Source organism: Miscanthus floridulus, chromosome 10 (genome assembly GCF_019320115.1).
Source record: "Miscanthus floridulus cultivar M001 chromosome 10, ASM1932011v1, whole genome shotgun sequence".
Taxonomy (NCBI): Eukaryota; Viridiplantae; Streptophyta; class Magnoliopsida; order Poales; family Poaceae; genus Miscanthus; species Miscanthus floridulus.
Window position 1 is genome coordinate 7,823,456 of NC_089589.1, and position 10,202 is coordinate 7,833,657.

Genomic DNA, 10,202 nt, shown 5'->3' on the forward strand with positions numbered 1-10,202 from the left:
CGAAGGTCGACTTGTCCTCAATGTTATACATGCAAAAACTAAAATCTGAAAGAATATGAGATTCTTCGTCCTCTTCCTTTTTTTATTACACAAGTGCTTGACAACATTTTGCATTATGTGATAGGTGCACAATCCATGCCATGCTTCTGTGAATACAACTTGGATAGCATTTCCCATTGCTGTATCTTGGTCAGTAATATAGTTCTAGGTTGTTTTTTCATTGTGTGCGGTTAGAAATGCCTTAAATAGCCATGTAAAAGAGGCACATGTTTCATCAAATAGAAGGGCAGCTCCAAAAATGACAGTCTCCCTAATTGATTGAAGCCAACAAATACACCGAAAGGCCTGTATTCTTTGTTTGTGCCAAAGTAGTGTCGAATGTCACCACATCACCAAAATGAGAATAATCAACTAACATCTTAGCATTTGCCCAAAATATATTGGTTATGTGTTTCTTCCGCGTCCAATTGCATAGCATAGTGGAAAGAATGGTTCTCAGACATCTTGTCTTGGAAATACTTTAACATGCTTCCTGCCTGACCATATGCCAACCTCCCTTTGGCGCCTACCCTGCAAGTAATTTTTGTGATCACGACAAGTATAGCTAAGATTCATTCGTCCTCCAACTTGGCGACTAGCCAACTCATGTGCAGCTTTGGCCAAATTCCAGAATCATCAGCTTGTCTCAATTTCAAAAGCTTGCACTTCTGAAATTTTCTCTGCGATGTCATCAAATGGAAGGTTTGAGGCAAGTGGGAGCACATGATTGTGTTCAAGAATCAGATCAAACACTTCATAATTTCCTGTCACTCGATCCAATGTAATACCCATACGAACTGGACAACATGTTCTTGTTTCAAGCTCGAGGATTTTTTGTGACATGATCTCCTCCTATCTCGTAGCTCGACAACCTTCCTTGGCACACACATATCTACACGAAGTTACCCTTTTATCACATTTGCTTTCATTTGCCGTACCGTTTTCTGACCTCAAAACCTGCATGACCCCCCATAATCTACCCCAAAATGACCAAGCATCATCCAAGTTTCTGAAAATCTGACCAATAACGAGGTACCCAAATTGGAGTTGCATTCTCTCTGTGTGAAACAAATACATGGTCATTGCTACAATCTGGAAGTAAACAGAGGGGGAAAATCGAATGTAAGCATAACTTACTCGATGGGTTGCGCCATTAGTATCACAGGAAGGATGAGCAAAATGAGACGCCGATCATCACCCAGTTCACAACTCGCCGGCAAGCGTGTCAACCACCACTCCGCCAATCGCGACTACACGTTCGGTCACAGCATGAGTCTTGCTTGCCGCCCTCACAATCGCAGCTCCGAACGAGGATGTCTCGCTCCACGGGCGCGACGACTGCGGCGGGCGTGACGAGTGGAGCAGACGCAAGGGCGTGCGCGACCTAGCGGCGGCGGCAAACGCAGACGCGGCAAAAAAACCTTCGCTCCGGTGATTTTTCCGCAGCGTAAAAGCAGTCCTCCGAGCGGCAAAATATTGGTCGAGCATCCCTGAGCCACGATGTGGGCCTTACTTTGGGCTGTCTCATCAACGTTTGGGCTGGGCAGGCTGGGAGTGGGAGAGCTGAGATGCGCAAACCACCGTTGGATCGCAAAATGGACGGCATCAGGCATAGAGAAAGTCACTTGTGACTTTTCTGAAGAAAGTCAGAGAATCCAGATTAGCAAGATGTGGGGCCACCTGGCCCCACAATTTTTTCTTTTTAACCTGCCTTTAAACCCTATTATAAAAATGCAATAATATATGTTAATTGTAGTGCTTATATAGCTTAATATAAAAATCAATAAGTTTGACCCCACAGGTTTTGAATCCTGGATCTGCCATTGTTGTGGCTTACGTGATGTCATATATTAGACAAAACTCCTGTAAATCGAATCTGATAAAAACATCCATGGAGCAATTTTAGAGTTGACAAACATTGGGATCGGGACATTTTAGGAGCGGAAACTCTACTACACGACGGGGCGCGATGGGGGAGCGTGCGACCTATCGCCTTCCTCGCGCTCGCCTCATCCCCGAGCAGCCGAGCTCCTCATCCTCCCCCGAGCTCCTCCCTCCCCTCCCATCCCGTGCCAGCGACCACACCCACGCCGGAGATGAAGAAGACGACGCCGGCGCTAGGGTTCCGGACCTCGCCGGAAACGAAGAAGATGACGAGCTCCAGATCGCTGGTGGCCAGGTAGGCCTCCTCCTCCTCCTGAGCTCACCGGAGACGGAGATGACGGCGGCGGTGACTAGGGTTTTGGCGAGCTCCTCCCTATCTCCTTCCCACTCCGGCGGGTATAGAAGGGCCCGGCTGGCCGGGGGGAGGTAGGCTGGCCGGCAGTGGGGGAAGGAGGGGTCGGTGCGGCTTAGGGTCCCTGGCGGTGCCAGCGGCCATCCGGGTCAGGGAGGGGGGGCGGGGGCCCATGGTCGGAGCTCGACCTCGCCGGCCATGGTGGATCTCCAGTGAGAGGGGGAGGGGGAAGAAGGCCGCAGCCGCGTGCGCTAGCCGACCGAGCCTAGCGCACGCAGCGGGGCGATGGCCGACGGCGGCAGGGGTTATTCCTCCGGCGAGCCCTAGGCGCACGCAGCGGGGGCTGGGTGGCCGGCGGCGGGGGTTAGATGAGGAGGAGATCGATGGTCAAGGACGACGGCCGGTGCTCGACGACGGCGAGGGGAGGAGGCGGCGGCGGAGGGGTGCGGGAGGAAAGAAGAAGGGGGGGCGTCGCGTGGGATTCGTCGACTCGTCGTGGGAGGAAGACGGCGGGTAGCGCACTCCCCGAACGCGCGACCCGTCGCAACTTATCTGCCTCCTTTTAGGTGTCTTCAACAGGAGACTCATTGCGGAACTCAAATCCAAAATGGGTCTCCACACAATAGCTATAGCCTCCAACAGAGTACCTGCATAACCTAAATCTGAGTATCCATCTCTTCTGGAGATCAATTTGCAGAAAGGATTGTCTTTTGCGTCTTGTTGTTGGAGAAGATTAAAAATAAATATTAAACTCTTTATCTGTAATGCTATCTAGAGGATGAATAAATCTATATTTTTTGATGCGCGGTTGTTGAAGACGGTCCCTTACAAGTCGCTCGTTGGAGTGGAGATGAATGAGTAGCACGCGTACGACGGTCCGCCGTGCAAGCCGAATGGGCTTCTTTCGATTTCGATTGGGCTTTTAGCAGATTACCTGGCCGTGGCCCATACAAGTCATCCTCTCGTGCTATCTCTCACCCAGAAAAAAAAAACAAATCCCTAAAAAACCCAGAAAAAAAGAAGGTAAAAGAACGGGAACTCCTCCGGCGACCGGCGGCGATTGTGAGGGATGGACGGAGCCAAGTCACTAGCGGCGCGTCGGCGGGTGGGAAGCAGGATCTGGAAGAGGCGCGCTTCTACAGATCGTACATCAGCACCACCGCCAATCCCTCCGCCAACGCCAACAAACCGGTAACGCCGCCGCCCGCCGCCATTGCTGTCTCCTCTGCCCAAGTGACCGAACAAACTATTCACCCCCATCTTGCTCCACGCGCGCGCGCGCGCAGAGAGAGCGAAGGAGGACGCCCTGAGAAGCGCGGCGCGGGTCGCTGATCTGCTCGTGGACGCGGCCGACGGCGGTGTGCAGGAGCTCTTCGTCAACGAGAAGCGGAGTCGAGGTCGAGGCCCGCGCGCTGTTCGGTACCATCGCTCGCTACAGGCTGCAGACTGATCAGTGGCTGGCTGCCACCAACGAGATCAACTCTGTCTTGAAGGTAGTAAATAATAACTAACGGATTATCAGTCAGGGGGAGTGGTGTGACTGCTGCTCTCTGTCTGGTCGATCCTTTCCTCGTGTAAACTTTGCCCAGGGTGAATCTGAAATTCTGGATCCTGCTACACTGATTAGAGAACATGTTCTGTGATAAGGAAAACTAGAACACTGACTATATGTGATTGGTTAGGATACCATTCCTTCTGTTTGGATAGTTCGTTCTCAGGAAAAATTCAATCCAAATCATGTGCTAGTTGTTGCTGCTGAAGCATCCATGTTCAATTACATTTGTAGGAAATTGGAGATTTCGAGAACTGGATGAAGATCATGGACTTTGACTGTAAAAGTATCAATGCAGCCATACGCAACATTCATCAGTCATGAGTCTGCCTGCAATCATGTATCGTTTTATCCTCTTATTGGAATTGCGCGGGCTGTTAACCCTCTTTTGCAGAACTGTTTTCCTGTTCTGCTGTACAAATTTTGGTACTTCAGTTTCATATTACGATGAGTACTGTCTCTGTTTTCTTCGCTTTCATAGTTTTGGTATATGATGAAAATACACTCCATCTAAGCGAGTCATCACAGTGGTGTTTTATCGAAAAAGTTTTTATCCATTAGGTTGTCTAAGTTTATGGTTGTTGAAAACACATACTAAAATTGTTTCAAAAACATTTTTCATGTCATTTTATTCTTTTCATATGTATTCTTTGCGAAGCTGTGGATACATCTTTCAGGAGGACTACAGTATGAGCAAAAGGGAAGCTTTCTCCCTTTTCAACAAAGATTACAAGGTGCTAGTTTACCATCCTGCAGTTTTTCCTTATCTGTCCACTGGATCCAGTGAGGGGACTAATGTTGCTCATCTTCACCATCGCCGCGCTGAAATCGGTGAAGAATTTTGCCATGTTTGAAGAGTAGGTCGTAGTCTGGGAGTCTGCTGAACCTCCATTGAACAGTTGCTGGTCAGAATGCAGAACCCCCTTCTTGTTCAGCAAGTTCTTGTAGTAGAAGTTGTCAAAAACATAGGGTGTCGAGGCATCAAGGGGGGAAATGTTATTGTCACCAGTCTTGTTGGGACAATTTGTTTTCAGTGATGTCGCAAGGGACGTGTCGATGTTAGCTTCACTGTATATGCGGTTTGCGGAAGTTGACACATCTTGCTTGCCCAATGGTGTGACCTCCTGGCAATTTTTTTTTTATTCCGTATCAGTCAGTATTACTACCTTTTGCATTCAAGGAACAAATCTAGAGTTGACTATGATTTATGAATCAAGTATATGTTTGTTCCCAAAATTTGCATTATGTTGCAGTACCTGAGAGTGCAATCATGTCAGTTGCACTCAGTTCTTTGTTTGAGAAGGACTTGGTGAGATCAGTGAGGTCAAGAGTTGGTGCTGGGATGTCGTTGTTTGCAGCATCTAGGCTTGCTGTCAATGAGTCACGCCTTCCCAGATTGACAGCCCAAGTAGGTCCTCCTAGCTGAAATAGAAATTGCGAACTCTTACTATTGTTTGTTTCTATTGGAATTGCTAAATTGGAATGCATGAAATGCACTTAGTCAATCAGTTGCTATGGAATCTTTGAATATGAATGTTGACTTTTGTAGTTTAGTTTAGTGCTCCCTGAGGCTTGTTTTGGTCTAGGTTATAAATTTATCATAATCTCTCAAATATAAAGAGTTGTACCATCATCATTTCAGTTAACGAATTGGATAATCACTTAGTTGGGGTTTGTTGCGAGGTTCACAATCATAAACACTTTTACATTCAACTTGTTGCCTCTAACTTGAAATGTTTCTTTTGTTTTTGTCTTACCGCAACAACAGAGTCACGTGCTGCCACAGCGACGATGTCAGCACATGATACCACCTGTGGGCAGATCCTCTCAAGCTGTGCCTTGATGCTGTCAATCACGTCAAATCCACGCAGGGAATTGTTGTTCGGAACAGCAGTCTTCTCCCCTGTGAAGGTTGGGGTGTCATCAAGCAGCACTGAGCCATCGCAGCCCTGCATAGTTAAGATTTCCATGCTTATGAATCCAGAAAATGTGAAGTTTAACACATATGTGCAGATTTGGGGACACTTACATTAACAAAGCAGTCGTGGAAGTGGAGGCGGAGCAATGATGCGCCCATGCGGTTCTCCCTGGCAACGGCAGACCTTACTGCTGTTTTGATGGTGTTCAATGCATTTGGGGCATGACTTGTCATAGAAAATTTGCAAGTAAGCTGAGCTGAAACCATGCTTGCAGCAAAGAACAAGGCCAAGACACTGCAAGCGAGGGGTTTACAGGAAGCCATTTTGCTCAGGGGTTTAGTGCGGTGTGTTGGCCAGTGTCAATGTGTGAAGATATTTATAGGCAGAATATTTGCGCACGATGAGTTTCTAACTTACTTTATGCAAGTGGATTTGAATATTCTATATTTGCTTCACCAGACTAAGTGGAGTGGTTTGTACTCTGTAGTCCGAAAGCGCATTGTATAAACAGATGTGATCGGACAAAGGCATGACTACATTATTAACTGGTATATTTTGTGGTTTATTATGCCGAATTGCCAGTTAAACTTAGTTCTATAAGGGAAATATATAATATAATATCCATATATAGAATATAAGGGAGGTCTTTTATTTTTAAATATTGAATACCCCCATGTCTTATCACATTTGTTAAAAGGATATTCCATTATTTGCATTGCTTGGGTTCTGGGCCATCCAGAACTAGGCTCTTAACATTTATGGTGACAAATTTGAGTTCATCTTGGATGATTCTTTCTTTGTTGCTCTCTCCAGTTCAAACCAATTTATGGATATTGGACTTTTGATTCAATAATCCTATTGCACAACAGAGTTTAAACCAATTCTGTTATGGATTTACCTACTTATTGAGAATATTTTGACTCTGTTCATCTGTACTGTCTAATTTATTTTCTTGATAAAGTTCGCAGATAGATAATTGGTATATGTACCAAATCACTTGGGGGTGTTCGCATAATTTTCAGTGACTATATGAGAGTGCAAATTGCTGGGAGAAACGTGCATCACAGGTTAGTAGATGCCATTTCCTCAAATAAAATTTGACAGACTGACAGAAAGGTTGCTAGAAGAAAAATATAGTGGCAGTACAATCAGAGTTCCTTTTTCAGTGCTTTCGAACTGCATGGGTGTCGTTGGTAAAGTGCTGAGTATTGACTATAAACATTGCCTAAAGTAGAGGAGTTGCATAAAAGAATGAAGTCACATTTGAATGCAGCATATTATGTTATAATATAATCAAAGGGAACAAAGAAAAACAATACTGGTATCACGCCGTACAATGCATATCAGCAGTGTTTATATGGAGTATAAATTTTTAATTGAAGCTTGTTCATGAATAAGTACAACTCTGCTTTTATCTTGAATTTGTCTTGAATGGGCACCGGCGGATAAGTTTTGAACTTTATATTTGTGTATAGACATTGAGTATATATGAACTCTAATTGTTGTTGGCCATAGTTTGTAAAAGAAAAAGGTAACGCATAGCATTGAACCATTTGGAAACTGCTGCTGAGTAGAGAGCTGCAGATGTTGTGACCTTGCCTAGATTTGACATGCAAACCATTAGTAACAGTTTTTTTTCCCGAATGATGGTTGAAAAGCCAATAAACTGTCTCCAAACTGGAGTTTACCTACAAAATTTTGACTGTGTTCATCATCCGTCTATACTGTTGAAGTGTTTTTTTTCCCCTTTTATATAAAGTTCTTACATGTCTAATTGATCTTCAGCAAAATGACTTGGTGTGGGTCACATCATTTTCTTTTGCTATACGGGAGTGCAATTTTGCTGGGGAAACCTGTATGAAATTGAATATCCCAGGTAAGTAGATGAGATTTCCTCAAACAAAGGTTGGTAGAAGGAAACAAAGTGGCAGTTCAATCATGCAGAGTTCTTTTTTCAGCATTTTGGAAGCCCATGGGGGTGGCTGGTAAGGTTCTGAGTATTTTATTATATGATAATTAAAAACATTACCTAAAGCAGAGGTTCGGCCCAATTATATATACAAATGGTTCCATAAAAACTTTATGTCACTTTTAAAATGCGGCGTATATTATAGTACATATCATCGAAACGGAACAAAGAAAAAGAAGGCTAGCCCCTTCCTTCTATTTATTTATCATGAATCCATCTTGAATGAGCACTGGATGGAGCGTCCGTTAACATTGACAAGGCTGCTGTATTGCTGATACTGTGTGGTATGTGACCTCTAATTGTCATTGACCACAATCCACAAAACAAAGTGGTTGTATTGTAGATGCCAGATGAGTGAGGCCTGAGCATGAATAGTGAGTTTGGTCGTAGCCTCAGGTGTGAACAACTTCGATTCTCCCGAATCTTGCTTTTGTCAACCAAATTGGGCGGAACAGCCACCTTTGGCAATTGAGGCTCCTTCTTTTCGTAATTAATTAATTAATTAATTAAAATAAAAAGCGTGACTGCGTGAGAGAGTTAGCCTAAAATAAAAGAGTAAAGACAGCACTAACAAGAAACTACTCCATGCATGTTTCGTGCCTGGGAATGCCCCAAACCTCGGAAGCTTCTCAAGTTCTCATGGTTGCCCGTGTCCACACGGAAGGAAAGACTGTAGCTCAATCTCGGAGGGAGAATGGCAGTACCTATCGATGGATGATACAGCTGCACTGCACACCCATGGACCGGCCGGATTAGTGCGCGCCGTGCATGCCTGTGGACTCAGACTGCCCGCACTGGAACTGAAACTTGGATAGCTTGAGAGACAGATCGAGTGGGAGAAGTTGGTTGGTGGTGGCAACGGCAATTCGGTAAAGCACAAACCGAGTGGCGAGCCAAGGAAATGGCTGCTCCTTTCGACGACTAATCTTGGGTGCTTGCTAGTGCTGCGCAGCCCAAATTACAGAGGAACTAATTGTCATCATCAAGAAAGAAATTACAGAGCATCTATCTGTCTGACATCAAAGTTGCAGAGAAAAAGAAAAAGGAGCAGCAGCTCTGGGTCTTTCCGTCCATCTCCAACGTGACGAAGACTCAACACTAGTCTACACAGGCAGGTTCACTGGCAGTACGGCACCCTCGGTGTATGCTCTAGCTACCCAGCACCATTGCAGGAGCAAGGTCCAGTTCAGTCATGCGCGCCCGACGGCTGCCCGTACACAGGCACAGCGTCCTGTTGTCCAAGCTATCGAAGACACAAGAAGTCAAGGGGCACCACTACTGCATGTCTGGATCCTGATAGACTGATGCCACCACTATCCATCCATCTAGCCAACGACTTAAAGAGCACCAGTCCATATCAGTCGGTCTGTATGCTACACAACCATGTGTTTTATGCAGTTTCAACATATGAATTTTTTTGCATCATAGGATTAAGATCCAACAGCCTTCACCCTTCTTCTACCTCCAGCCTCCAGCCTCCATAGATCACAGATCACACATCACAATTTTTTTTTCTATGGAAAGACAAATCACAGATCCACCGCCGCCGCGCCGCAGCGAGCTCGCCGGTTGCCGGCGCCGGCGCCGGTGGTCACCGGTGAGAAAGAGAGAGGGAGAGAGATATAAAAAATTCATATGCTTTTTTTTTCTAAAACATATGTGTGTTGTATAGCATTTCTGTATCAGTATCGCTTACCAAGTAACTCCACAAATCAAACATAATAAGGCATGTACACTGCAACAAATCAACAGAGCACACTAGTTCAATGGCACACGCGCACCACACTCCACCCAACACACCATCCACACTGACATACTATTCCGTAACACACAAATCGTACGTACTACTGCCCTATATTTGCAATGGCTTTGAATGTCAATGCTCAACACCCAACTCTAGGAACTGACAACACAAGGAAAACCTTTATACACCTCCGTTTATAAATCATTCGAGCTTTCTTAGAAAGTTAAAACATCTCAAGGTTCACCAAAGTTACAGAAAAAATTACAAAAATTTATGACATCAAATAGATAAACTATAAAATATAATTAAACAAGAATCTAATGATACTTATTTGGTGTCATCAATGTTATTATTTTATTATGTAAATTTGGTCCTCTAAGTCCTTACATACCCTGTTTGGGTTGGACTTCATCTTCGCCTGCATCGGCCCACCCCATCTGTATTGGGCCCTTCACCAGGCGTTGAGGGGTACCCAAGGTTCACATAACAGACACCCTGTGTACCCCAAAATATCAATTATCATATCTCGAGGAGTAAAACAATTTCAAACTTGACTGCCTCTACAAGAGAAAAGTATTAATATTTTTATATTAAATTAGTATTATTAGATATGATTATAAATATATTTTTCATAGAAAATCTATATCGAGAGATAAATGTTGATTACTTTTTTCCTACAAATAAAAGGTTAAAACTAGAGAAAGTTTTACTACTCTGAAACCTAGAATTGCATTCTCTTTTTT

The 10,202-nt window shown here is 44.6% G+C and overlaps 1 long non-coding RNA gene and 2 pseudogenes across 1 annotated transcript; 2 read left to right on the top strand and 1 right to left on the bottom strand.

Moving 5' to 3' along the window:
- The first annotated feature begins 3,344 nt into the window (after positions 1–3,344).
- LOC136487583 (biogenesis of lysosome-related organelles complex 1 subunit 1-like) lies at positions 3,345–4,594 on the top strand (annotated as a pseudogene).
- Positions 4,268–5,919, bottom strand: LOC136487584 (cationic peroxidase 1-like; annotated as a pseudogene).
- LOC136487585 (uncharacterized) lies at positions 4,970–5,944 on the top strand. The gene is made up of 3 exons (XR_010767304.1): positions 4,970–5,235; positions 5,596–5,738; positions 5,841–5,944. It is a non-coding gene; the product is annotated as an uncharacterized lncRNA (long non-coding RNA).
- Positions 5,945–10,202: the final 4,258 nt, after the last annotated feature.